Raw genomic sequence first — 13,895 nt, 5'->3', positions numbered from 1 at the left:
GCATTCTGGACCTGCTCAGGGGAGATGAGGAGGGGGGGGGGGGCGCAAGCGTCACGGATCTGTAGCCCCCCCTGCAGGGCAGAGTGCGGACATCCAAATGGGCTTCCACACCCGGCCAACAGGCTGCACATCTCATGCTCCACTTGTGCGAGTTACCCAGGCAACCACAGATTCGGCCCGGTTACTTCCGTCAGGCTGGGGTGGGTGGGGGTAATCAAATTTACATGAGTGAAACCACAACATGTGCGGTGTGTGGGCTAATGCCATCCCCTTCTAGCAGGCGAAAGGGGCGGGGCCAGTATCACTGGGGGGGGCCACACCTAGACCCATTTAGAGAACCATAAACACGGTGAGTGTTGTGCAGCAGGGTGAGGTTTGCGGTAATGAAACGCCGTACCTTAGTGCCAGGGCAAATAGGGCCAGGATCTCCTGCAGGCGTTTACAGCTGAAACGAGAGAAAGAAAGGAGGCGATCAGGCCGTGACAGACACAGGCATGGGTGAGGCACCACCGTGGGAAAGACGGGGCGAACGGCGGCCTACTGACATGCCCCGAGCGCAGCAAGCCCCGCCCAGGCCGCGAGCGCAGCAAGCCCCGCCCAGGCCGCGAGCGCAGCAAGCCCCGCCCAGGCCGCGAGCGCAGCAAGCCCCGCCCAGGCCGCGAGCGCAGCAAGCCCCGCCCAGGCCGCTCGCTGATTACACAGGTCAGCCTTCGAGGGACCCGTCTGCGTCCCGGAGACATTTAATCGCCGCTTATCCGAGAAACTCGCCTCTGGAGGAAAACCTCCAGGCTGCTGAGTTGGCGCCGTTGCTGAGAGGTGATGCAGCTCATGCAGTGAGACATGATTGGCCGACACAGATTGCTGCGTCTCTGACGTACTTAAGCATTTTAAGGTCCCACAGGATTCCCTTCAAAATTAATTCAAAGTCGGTGTCCTGAGTCAAAGTGCTGAACAAAGAGGCAGCAGAATGGAGATTTCACAGCCCACGCGGTGCAGACATTTCTGGAAGGTAAGAGCACATGGTGACTCCCGGCCCCTCATGCGAGAGGCTCGCCCGGCTCCCCGCCCCCTCCTCACTTTTCTTTTCTATTAAATCTGTCCATTTATCTGTTTCTATAACTGCTCATCCCAGGGGGTAGAAGGGTTGGGAACACGCTGGAAGACTGACTCCACACAAGTTATAATCTGTTACTGATGTCACGTGTCAAATGATCATGTTTAGAATAAACATTCTAGTGTCCCTTTTAGAAACTGAGTAAGTTATCAAGCCAGGGACATACTGAAACATTCAAAGAACCAGTTCAGATGTAACATCAAAGAGTCCATCCAGGTCATTACTGACCACTAAGACAGAGGTTATGAACAGTAGTTTAAGAGCTGAAACTTCTGCCGAAAAATACCTCCTTTCTGGAATCCCACCAAATCGCGACCAGATGCAAAAACTCGGAATTAGTTTTTTCTTTTACTACTATCAAAAATATCGAGTTTCAGTGTTGGCTGATCGCACCCCAGCGAGTAGCATTTCAGTATTGGCTGATCGCACCCCAGCGAGTAGCATTTCAGTGTTGGCTGATCGCACCCCAGCGAGTAGCATTTCAGTGTTGGCTGATCACACCCCAGCGAGTAGCATTTCAGTGTTGGCTGATCGCACCCCAGCGAGTAGCATTTCAGTGTTGGCTGATCGCACCCCAGCGAGAAGCATGTTAGGGATGTTAAACTGCAAAAGGAACCACTTGTTAATAGCGGTTTTCCAAACGGCTGAGCTTTCCCACCCTTAGAAGCTGATTCAAATGAGAATGAATGGAGACGGCTTCTCCATCCCAGCGTGTCGGAAACTGGCCAGCAGCAGCGGTCCGACACTCGGACCCAAGCAGGCCGCCGCTGCTTTGAAACGCCTCCGTCCCGAGTTGCTCAGCCTCTCATCACAAATAAAAAACTAAAAATCAGCCTTGGTCTGATTCACAGGGGTTTTAAAAGCTGCTTTTTTGCCTTAATTACATTTCCATGATAAATAATTGATTCTCTGTCAAATCGTATGTCCGTTTGGATGCCTAAGAATTCTGGGAGCATCAGAACTTTACATTCCCACGCACAGATCGGACAGGTGTGTCGCTCGTTTTGTGGAAAGGCACGAAACCGACATGCCCCACGAAGACCCAGCGGCCGATAGCAGCAAACCTCGGCCGCGTAAAGCTCGCCTCCGTCTCTCCGCGAGGCCCACGGCCCCTTCCCTGAAACCGTGTCGCCAGATTTGGAAGAGGGACACCATTCCTGGGGGAAATCAAGGAACTCCCAACACGGGGAAGTTTGAAAATGACCACATTTCGTTGGTTTTTAATGAGCAGAGCTTCGAAACTGAAGCGGCGGGGCCCTGCGCTAACGGGCCCGATGTTAATTAGCGACGGGTCGTTATGGAGCAGGCGGCGGGCGCCGGCCGTTCCGACACATCATTAAGCAGAGTGCGCTACGCCAGGCTCCGGCCCGGCCAGGGGTGGGTGGCGGTGGCCTGCATTAACTCTGATTGAAAAAACCTCCCCCTCACGCAGGGAATTAGCCATTTGCTTAGGGTTTGGGGGGGGGGGGGCATCGTTTAAGCAGCTATTGAATTTCAGAGCAGCGGCAGGTCATCAGAGGAGATGGGGCAACAAAAAAAAATGCCCCAGGACATACATCTCCCCTCCCTCCTGCCCCCAGCAAACTGATCATAGTAATGAGCTTAGGGGCTGCAAGCTAAAACACTCAGATACTTTCACCCCAGACTCCATGCTCATTTTTTATAACTCCCTTCGTTTACAGACAAAACGCTGTTAGCCCTGTTCTTCAATCATCACAGACAGGCCAGCAGACCCCCCCCCCCCTTCTACAATCCAGTACAACCGACAGAGGCTGATAGCCGCCGCCAACACAAAGGATGCACACAGTTCATATATTATCATCATTGTGGGGACTCTCCTAACTATGATAACCTTAAGCCTTACCCATCCCTAACCCTAACTATGATAACCTTAAGCCTTACCCATCCCTAACCCTAACTATGATAACCTTAAGCCTTACCCATCCCTAACCCTAACTATGATAACCTTAAGCCTTACCCATCCCTAACCCTAACTATGATAACCTTAAGCCTTACCCATCCCTAACCCTAACTATGATAACCTTAAGCCTTACCCATCCCTAACCCTAACTATGATAACCTTAAGCCTTACCCATCCCTAACCCTAACTATGATAACCTTAAGCCTTACCCATCCCTAACTGTAAACATAAGTAACCAAACAACATACAAGACCTCAGGCTACTCTAGTTGTTTCCATTCATAGATTTTATTAAATTAAGGTTTATGTTTACCCTACAGGCAGAAATGTAACAGGTTTTACCATATAGTGGAGACATTTGGTAGACACACACACACACACACACACACACACACACACACACACACACACACACACACACACACAAGTTGGTCTTCCTATCTATATGGGGACCGTCCATTCATTTCTTTGGGAAAAACCCTAATCCCAATCACGACACCCTTAACCTCTACCCATCCCTAACCTTAACCATAAGTAACCAACCCAAATACAAGACTTTTGGCATTTTTACTCTTTGGATTACATTCAGAATTTTTATTTTTTTTTTTAAACTGAGGAGGTTATCCAAATGGGGACCTCAAAAGATGTCCCCAAAAGTAGGGAAATTTCAGGTTTTACTACACTTTGGGGACAATTTGGTCCTCAAATGTGATCTATGCAAACCCACACACAGACAGACGGGGGTTGTAACCCCCCCAGCACAGGGCAGCCCTAATTAAATCCAGCCCCTCTCTCGCTCGGCTGGTCACCCAGCAACCCCAATGAGACGCAAACATCAACGCATGACACTCTACCACGCCACTGCCACACGCCCGTAAACAAAGTCACACTCCGATGACGAATGGAACCAAACTCAAAAACAGATTTTGGCTTTGCCAAATGGGACCGGGGCCGCCCCAGTCACCCTCGTAAACCAGACGCCGCGCGACTTCCTTATAAGGACGAGGGGTGAAGTCAGGCTCGGACACAATGAGGTACCGCGCCGGCGATCCCATCCATAGGATCCATCTCATGTTCACAGGGCAGAAACCTCCAGGAAGTTCCACCATAAACGCAGGACGGACGGGGGAGGCAGTGAGCACCAGATAGGAGCCACGCTAGCTCGCTCAGTTCAGCAAAACGCCGGCCACCACCCGAGTGCATGGATGGATGAAGAACATGCGCCCCCCCCCCCCCCACCCACACCCACAGTGGACGTCACAGGTCTCTACAGCCGCCGAGAGCCAGCCCACGATCATTAAAGGGAGAATGATCCAGATAAGCGCTTACGGGGAAGCCCAGGCACGGGGGCGGAGCTCACTGAAATCCTACGCCTTAAGCCTATCCGTTCTCAGAACTTCAAGAATACCACATACTTCAGAAGATTCAATACTAATTAAACTGTTAAACTGGTTTTTAATCCCTCCTCTGGTATTTTAATGGTTTAACGCAGACATCTGCTCCCTCCGCCCGAGACACCAGGGTGGACATGGCATGGAACCGCTGACCTATAATCTGTTAGTCTGGGCCTCACTGCGGCCTCAAAGCGCACAGGCGCCATCTGTGTGCGGGACGGACAGCCGAGCGCTGGGTCCTGCAGTGGTTCCGTGGGCCAGCCCGCGGTTTCCCGGCCCAGGCAGACGCAGGGGACTCACACATGCCGTCACACCTCAGAAAGGAACCGCACAGGTGCGTTTTCCCCGTGTGTAGCCAGTGAGAGAGGGAGCATCAGGGCGCGGCGACTGAAGCGAGACGGGGAAACGCATGGCGAAGGCGGGGAGTTCCGAGCGGGAGCGTGTGCACGGCGCTCACCGGGGGCTCATTCAGTGACAGGACAAACCTACTGCCATCACCAACATAAAAACGGCGTCATCCCAGGATTGAAGACGGTCCAGGCCATAAAGGCTATCAGAAGCCATTTTGCTCAAGAGGGGGATGGGGAGAAAGAGAGGAAGAGACAGAGAGAGAGAATGCCTTTGAGCAAACGCCTATTTTTACCCTGGTACTGTGTGGGAGGCTGCAGCCCCCCAGGCGGGGGCATAATGGGCAGCACTGTCAGGGCTGGGGGCAGCATCTGCAGTCCATTCAGCGGCAGGGGGGTATTACTACGGCGCAGGGACGGTGGCCTGGTGGGGACAAACTGACACGTGGGGGTGCGGCCTTATGCCTTTCAGGTAAGGGGGTAGCAACTCTAACACTGCTCTCGACGACCTGCAGGATGAAACCTACATCTTCACAGAACGAGACTGAAAAGAAGGAAATGTGACACAAAGCTGCAAAAATAACAGTATAAATGATGTGTTTGCTCAGTCAATTGAATACAGAACTGATCTGGAGAGGGTTACATCCCACTTAAAGGCCAGACGGCAGTCTGATTACCCCATGTGTGTGTGTGTGTGTGTGTGTGTGTGCAGCATGTGCAGTATGTAAACTGCTCTACAGAGCTGACCTGACATTCAACCAGCACATTCCCTTCACGGTTTAATCTCTGCTTCCGCGGCTAGAACCCAAAAGCATCCAATCACTCTAGACGGTCACATTTAATCAGAGGCTTCATCTGGCTTCCCCACCCCCACTCCCCCCCACCCGCCATGAGGGAATCTCTGGGGAGTGCCCCGGGGGAGGGGGGGGTCTTAAATCGTGTTTAAATGCTGCCCACTCAAGCTTTCCTGAGCGCGTGCACACACACACACACACACACACACACACACACACACACACACAGCATTAGAGTTTGGGGAACCACACTTTCCACAGTGAACTCAGTCTTTATCCAGCAGCGTTCACACCAATGAACAGGTGTGTCTGGGAGTCCACTCCCGCTCCCCCCTGCAGCCTACTGGCAAATCCGCCCCCCTCCCCGAGCAAGGTCCACCCCAGCTGGCCGGTAGGAAGCGGGAGGACACACGGAGCTCTTATGGAGCAGGATTCTCACGAAGAGTGCCAGGGGGCGGGACAGGCATCACGCCAGAGTCTTTGGAAAAATCGGAACTCAGGGCTGCTCAAATTACAGTCAGCATTTTTTTTTTTTTAATTCCCATTCCATGCCAAATTGTCAGAAGGGCTGGTCTCAGGAGCAGATCCCCATTTCCAGGTCGGCATGCAGTCCCCCTCCCAGGTCAGCGCCGGCACAGATGAAAGGAGCCTCCGGATCGCGGATATGGCCGTTCATCAGCCAGGAGCCATGCGGAAGCCGATTAATCTCACCGCTGTAAACGTGCGGGAATTCGGTGTGAAAACGCTTCAAGGTGGCACGGTCATTAGCCAACAGGAGCAGGCGGCACCGTTATCTGGCACCTTAACACCGGGTTCGTCCTCGTGTAAATAATCAGAACAGTCAGAGATGGCGACAGAGAGCTGGCAGCCTGGTGAGCTTCAGTGGGGGAGGGGCTTACATACCCCCAGGGCCTCAGGGCACAAGGCTGCTCGTATACGCCGGAGGGGGTGCCGCAGATGCGCGCTGGCAGTACCTGGCGATGCGGGTGCGTCTTCCGCGTGTGGCGGCCACTGGCAGTGAGACACAGGTCTGCGGTAACAGGCCGACGTTCAGGTCTCACCTGAGCCAAATGCTGCCTCTCATGACAGCTAAAACGTGGTATGATCTAGAGACCAGACACCTAAATACTCCTCCAATCCACCACCCCCACCTGCGAACCCCCAAGGTCAGTAAGATCATCCACACTGAATTAACAGGAACGTACCTGCTGATACACAATGGCTGGAAAAAAGGTGAAGGGGGCGTACAAATTACTGAGGCCCACCCAGTGTTTCTGAAGTGCTCTACACCCCATATCTGCCCGGGGTTGGCTGTGCTTAAGCTTATCATTACTGGCAATCTGAAGAACACTATCTGAAGATCACAGAATTCCTCAGTCATCTGCAGCAGCCTTACATCATTCCCCCCCCCCCCTCCCCGCCCACCCGCCCCCCCCAGGGGCCGCCCTGCAGTATCTAAGCTGGTCAGTCACACTGAACATCGCAGTTCTTGTGACTCAGAGCAGAAACCGTGTCGTCTATCAGCAGCAGGGCCTTCCCTGTTCATCCAGTGAATGAAATGACCGGGCTTTTAAAGGAGCAACATCCCATAATAACATGTCTGTGATTCTGTGATGGCTGTCTGTGGATTTATCACATGGCTGTAATAGACAGGACATCTACTGGGGGGAACCAGGGCTTACTGCTGCGAGAAAACCCTCCCTCCTAAATGTCCGGGTGACCCGACATGCTCTGTATTAAACACAGTCTTACTAAGGGGGGGGGGGGGGGCAGAGACAGAGGGGGGAGGAGAGTGGGGGCAGGGAGAAAGAAACAGGGACAGCGGGGAAGAGAGAGACAGGGGGACAGAGATGGAGGGAGAGATAGGGGGAGAGAGTGATGGGGGGAGGGAAAGATACAGACAGAGGGGGGAGAGAGAGAAAGACAGACAGGCTCCATCAAGTCTGGAGTCCAGAGTCAGCAAACTGCCGTCTCTGTCCATCATCTAACAATATCATTAAAAAAAAAAACAGAGTCATCTCCAATATACCTCCATGCAGAGATGCTGGCTCGTCTGTTTCTAAAAGTCCAAAGAAGTTTCCAGCCTGTCAAGGTCACAGAAAGCAAAACGGTGACACCCTCAATCCCCCCCGCCCCCCAAACCAACCGAACACTGGGCTGCGGTAAGTCCATCGAGTGTGGGATCTCCATCAGCTAATCCCTCCCCCCCCCTTGTTTTACGGCTGTGTAAGTAATTAGCTAAGTGGAGTATCGAGGACACAAATGAGAGGGGTGTAACAGACGTGAGCGATGAGTCAAACCACTCCAAGCCGCAATGTTCCCCGCTGCCTCCACATGACCGTGACAATTAAAATTAGCTCCACCTATAAACGCGGGACCCCAAAAGGCACGAGGATCAGTAAATCGGGGAGCGTGGAAAAGAGCATTGTCCCCCTTCATGGAGTGGCAGGACAAAAGTGGCACACACCTGTGAAGCCGTGATGGGGACTGAGGGAGGGGGGGGGGCTGCGGAATGCATGGGAACAGAGAGGGAAGCGGACAGGGGAGCGGACAGGGTAGCCGAGAGGGGAACGGACAGGGGAGCCGAGAGGGGAACGGACAGGGGAGCCGAGAGGGGAACGGACAGGGGAGCCGAGAGGGGAACGGACAGGGGAGCCGAGAGGGGAACAGACAGGGGAGCGGAGAGGGGAACAGACAGGGGAGCACGGAGAGGGGAACGTAGATCTTGACAACAGTTATCTTTAAATCATTACAAAAATCATAATCTAGCTGCTGTAAATAAAAACTATTTTTGCCATGAAACAGATCATTTAAAAGTTAATACGCAGTAATTTCTAAATCATACAGAAATTTCAGACACCCAGTGACAAGCTTTCTGAACATCACCCAGAAGATGGCAGCCCGTGTCGTTATGGTTTGACCCTCCGTCTGGGCCGCAGCACAAGGTGGCGACCAGGATCGCGAGATGGGGGAGCCCCACCCAAACACATCCACATCTGTAGGGGGAGGGGCCCACAGGGGAGGCGGGGGCAGGAGCACAGCTGAGGGAGTTCACCCACACGGACACGGGGGAGAGTTTTAAGTCGGAACATGAACGCGGCTGAAAGGCCGTGAGGTGAGGCACAGAGCGAGCAGATCCTGAGATGGGGGGGACGGGGGGGACGGGGCGCTTGGGAAGACCAAAACCAAAACAAACAAGGGAGGAAAGCATTTTGCGTGATAAGAATCGGCTTGGGACCAGGGCTCGCTCGCTGTTTTACACAGCGGTAAATTTCATCCTAATGAGCATGTTACTCTTCCGTGCTTTAAAAACATACATCGCCGTTGCCCCCCCGCCCCCGCAAGATTTTTTTGCAGAATCTTATATTTCTGTCTCTATCTAGGGACAAAGGCTGTACAGCTGGAAAATGGCTGCTTGTATCTAAGTGCCGCTAACGAGCCGTGTCGGCGTTGGCCCCAGACGCCAGCCCAGAGGAGGGAAGCTTCTGGAAATGCTTCGGCGTCGTGATCCTGCCAGTCACCAGCAGCACAAATAACACCGGCACCGACTCCCGGCACCGATCCGGATCCATGCCGGGCAGCGTTAAGTTCATTCGGTGTTTGCTGACATTCGCTGGACAGCATTGTCATGCTTCCTCGGGGTTGACACTGACTTCATTCAGGCATGACGCCCTCCATGCAAAACCCACGAAAGCATCATGGAGGAAGTGACACCAGCGTGGTTGCGAGAGAAGGTGTGGAACAAAGAGCCACTTCGCCCCCGACTTGTACCCCCTTTAAAAGGCCGTAAAGGCCCAGCCCCCCCTGAGAGTCGGGCCGGCCACAGCCATCGCCGCGCCGCTCAGCCAGGAAGCCCGAAACATCTGTGCGGCAGCTGGTGCCTGCGGCTCCCCCCCGGGGTCAGGAGGTCGCGACCCTCGCGGAGAATACGGACCGTAATCCGGGCCACGGAAAGATTTGGAAAACGAGGCCGTGGAGTGGGACCTGCCTATAAGGTATGCCCCCCCCCCACACTAAAGAGAGTCCTGGCTCTTATCCATGTGGGGCAGGGTGGGGGGGGGCTTATTCAATTATGTCCTGAGCTCTGCTTTCAGATAGAGCCATGAATGGAATGGAGGGGGGGGTGGGGCAGCATGATGGGGTGTGTACATATACACACACACACACACACACACACACACACACACACACACACACGCACGCACGCACGCACGCACGCACAGGGGAATGTGAGAGCTGCAGAGGGGGTTTACAATGCAGAGGGAGGGAGGAGGAGCTAGCAGCTTGATGGGGGGGGGGGGGGGGTTAATATTACATAATGTAATACACACACTCACAGAGTCATGGCCCCTTGTTCTCAGCCAGAGAACCCCATGGAAATTCTATCGCTTGTGTGTTTTTATCTCTCCTTAACAAAAAGAAACAGGCCTCATTCCTCAAACACGGAGAACGCCAGACGAGCCCCCCCACCCCCGGTGAAAAGCCAGCATGCTGCCCCCCCCCCCATCCCCAGCATGGGGAAGGGGTCCCGAGTACGCCGCAAGTCCAGGAGTTACGCACTCACTGTACTACGTGGTCACATGGATAGGAGACGCCTGTGACCCCCCCCCAATTAAGGGACGCCTGCAAGCCAAAGGTGAGCCAGTGCATGAGAGTCTGTCCTGATACACAAACTGGGAATCGGAGTCTGTCTGGGACACGATCCGAGAAAGAAAGGAAGAAACCTGAGGAGGAACAAGGGGGAAGTGAAGAGCGGAGGAGGGATCAGGACACCAAGCTGGAGAATCAGAGGCCAGAGGGGGCATTCAGTTGGATAAAGGTGGGGGCAGGGCAAGGCCCCTCTATTGATTAATTACATATTAAAAAGAGTTTTAACCCCCCCCGTTCAGGGCAGGCTGGAGAATATAGGGTTTTTATGGAAAGTTGGAGCCAATTAAGGATAATTTAGAAAAGCCAGATGCCAAACAAAATTCTCCAGTAAAGAGGCATTACCTGGTTGTGGGGGGGGGGGGGAATACCGCAGAAAGGGCAATTAAAACGCATGGTTGAGCGAGCACCGTGTTTTTAAAGCTTGGGGGATAAGCTGACAGCTGACACTGACAGCCGGAAGAACGCGGCTCGAACCAGGGCTCCCACGCCATCACTGGTCCCAGTAAGAGCTGGGCGCTGTACCTCTGCTGCATGACGCAGAAGCATTGCAGTCTCACACCCCCATGGCTGCGGGTTCAAATCCCCACTCCTGCATTTCTGTATGGAGTTTGCTTGCTATCAGTGTTTGTCAGTTTTTCCTGCGAAAGTTACAAGAAACCGCATCCCTAAAATTTACTTACTAGTATCTGTGTGTGTGTGTGTGTGTGTGTGTGTCCTGCAGTGCCCTGCTTTACACCCAGTGCTTCCTGGGATTGGCTCCAGGCCTCAGCCAATCCCGGACCGGATAAACAATTAGGAAAAACAGAGAGATGGAATGAAGATCAGCATTTACAATGAAAATCAAAATATATTAGGACAAGTAATCTATTATCTTATTAGTACAAAAAGGATCTCATGCATTCACGCTGCGCATTTGGGATTAACCAGCAGGGGGCCCCAGAGAGGAAGCCGATCCCAAGGCTTTGGGCCAGCGCCGTGCTGAGAGTAGGGAGTGAGGCACATTTCTCTCCTTCCTGGAGGCGGCAAGCAGAGGAAAGGAAGGTCGGGGGGCATCCCCCCCCCCCCCCCAGAGCTACACATACAGACCATCCCCTTTGGCACACATCTTAGCACAATGAGGGGGCAGAAGATCAGCCCATATTGCTTGGGCCGGGTGGGGGGGGGGCAGCACACACCCATCAGCCTCCCCTCCAGCCGGCTCAGTCGCCGCCACCTCTTCCTGCCCTGGGTCCACAGGGCAATGTAAGGGACAGCCCCCCCCTAACAGAGCGGGCCTGTCAGTCACGCGGCATGGCCCCACCCACTCACGACTGCTGAGCCAGTACACAGCCAGCCCCTACGAACCATCGGGCGGCAGGCCGGACCAGCAAAGCGCGGAACGTCCAACAGATCAAGATTAAGAGGCACTTGATTGATCGCGGGAAGAAATTGTATGCAGGAGCAAAAATGTAGATGAGCATACATCTAGTGCCAAAGAAACAAGGAGCAAAGATGGTACACAGGGTGCAAACGAAGTAAACAGGGTGCAAACACATTTAAAGGGGACATAAATAAAATATCCTGAAAAGCAGAATATCGTGATACTACAAAAAAAAAAACACTTAAAGCTAAGAATAATAAGTTTGTGATATTATATGTGCAATTAATGAACAGATAGTACTGGACTTAAAACATGTGAAAAAAGGCAGAAGATTAACTTAAATCCCCCCCCCCTCCGAATGGCATCGTTCGACTGAGAGGCTCGAGGGCGTCACCCACCAGCAACAAACGAGGAAAAAAAAAACACACACACAGAAAAGAGTGAGCTCTAGGGCACGGTGGCCATAAAAGGAAGACGCTTCAACCTGTCCCCCAGGGGGCGCCCCTCCCCAGTCCACAGGTGGGGGCATTTCAGGCTGCCACCAAACCCAGAACAGAGAGGAGCTGGAGAGAGTAGAGAACTTGCCGGAAAGAGAGTAAGGTTTTCAAAAGAAATTAGAAACTAAAAATTGTAAAAGACCCTTCTCATCCTGGTAACAAACTATTTCAGCTTCTGCAATCAGGCGGAAGGTTCCGCAACATGGCCAAGACAGGAGGAGTTTTTATCCACAGGCCATTCGACTCCTCAATCAGGACACGCCCCCCTCTCTTTACACTATAGTATTATAGCATATTATTATAGTACTTTTATACTATACTGGACAGCAACCGTATCAGGCTCATTTTCATAGTCATCATTCCACACATGTAACTGCATATTGCACATCTGTAAATCTATTTCAAATCTCTTATCTCTATTAAGTTCTATTTCAGAAATTTGATTTATTTCTTTTTATTTTTTTCATATCCTTTGTAACTAGTTGCACAGTCAAAAGTGCGGCTCAGGATACATCTCAATGCATGTTGTACCTGTACGACTACGCATGTGACAAGAAAAGAATCTTGAATCTTGAAAGGAGGATTTAATATGCATGTCAAACACTTACATATTATATCCTGTGTTGTTTAGACTTTTGGACGATGTTCCAGACCAGCGTAGATTTGTACAGTGTCTGCAGCGGACAGGCATAATTAAAGCCACCTTAGACCAGCGGCGCGCAAGCAAAGGCCTCGGGAGGGCCTCACTCAGCTCTGCCTCCGTGTTTATGTGGGCAGGCCGGGCCTGGGGCACGGGCCCCCCCGACAGCGTGGGGGGGCACCCCAATCATTTACGCAGCGTGCGATCCCAGCTGTCATCTGCTGGCCGAGCACACGCCGGTCCAGCCAGGGGGCTCTCCGCTTGCAGGGTACCACTGGCAGCTGTCACACCGGCCAAACAGCCCGGCTGCTGGGGTACCCGGGGGGGGGGGGGGGGCTGGGTTCTGGTGACATGATCTGGGGGGGCTTGTGGGGAGATCAGGCTGAAATATGAGCGCTTGGCATATCAGGAATGTCAAGGGCAGTGAAGAAGCAATCTGGGGGAGGGGAGGTGAAGGTATACCCCCCCCCCAAGATTAGTTACAAAGATAACTACACTCTGACCCAAGCAGGGCCCCCAACCCACGTTAAATGGTGAGTTACTGTCACATCACGGGAGTGGCGGGGGGGCACAGAAAGGCCCATGTGGGGCCTGGACACGTGGCCAGCTGAAGGGGAATCACGGGGTGGGGAGATGGGGGGGGGGGCGGCAGCGAAGAGAACAGATCTGGCTGGGAGGACAAGTCAACTCCAGCACTCCGATCGAAGATACAGATTTGGGGGGGGGGGGGGGGGGGCAGGCAGTCTGAATGTCACCACGCTGCTCCAGAGAACAATAAACACCACTGAACAAGCTCAATGGGAAACATGCGAGGAATTTTATCCCGGAATATTCCGGGTGGCTACAGTATCCCGACATATCACACGGGGAAGAACACGGGAGCACCCACCACCATAAATCTGGAAGGGGAGCCGGCACTGCACCGGCACTGCACCGGCACTGCACCGGCACTGCACCGGCACACATGCGTGTGAGCGCATGCAGGCATGCGACGGGGGAGCAGAAACACGGCAGGCATGTGTGTGATGCAAACAAGCTCCCCCCTCCCTCCACCATTGGACCCTGCTTTCCCGTGATGATTTACCGAATGCCCTGCCACCCCCCCGGGCCCCTCCACAAATGGGGTGACAGTGACGCGGGCTGACGGCCCCCCCACGGAGAGCAGGGACAGCTCCTGCT

General features: G+C 53.3%; 1 protein-coding gene across 2 annotated transcripts in view; it reads right to left on the bottom strand.

Moving 5' to 3' along the window:
- tln2b (talin 2b) overlaps positions 1-13,895 on the bottom strand; it is a 78,582-nt gene that overhangs the window by 53,668 nt on the left and 11,019 nt on the right. The window contains exon 3 of one of the 2 annotated variants that reach the window (XM_072718169.1): positions 398-445. The exons of the other annotated variant lie outside the window; for it this stretch is intronic. The gene's annotated coding sequence lies outside the window, so the exon portion shown is untranslated. The remainder of the gene's footprint in view (positions 1-397; positions 446-13,895) is intronic. 2 annotated transcript variants of the gene reach the window in all.

Source organism: Paramormyrops kingsleyae, chromosome 11 (assembly GCF_048594095.1).
Source record: "Paramormyrops kingsleyae isolate MSU_618 chromosome 11, PKINGS_0.4, whole genome shotgun sequence".
NCBI lineage: Eukaryota > Metazoa > Chordata > Actinopteri > Osteoglossiformes > Mormyridae > Paramormyrops > Paramormyrops kingsleyae.
This window is presented reverse-complemented; position numbering and strand designations above follow the sequence as displayed.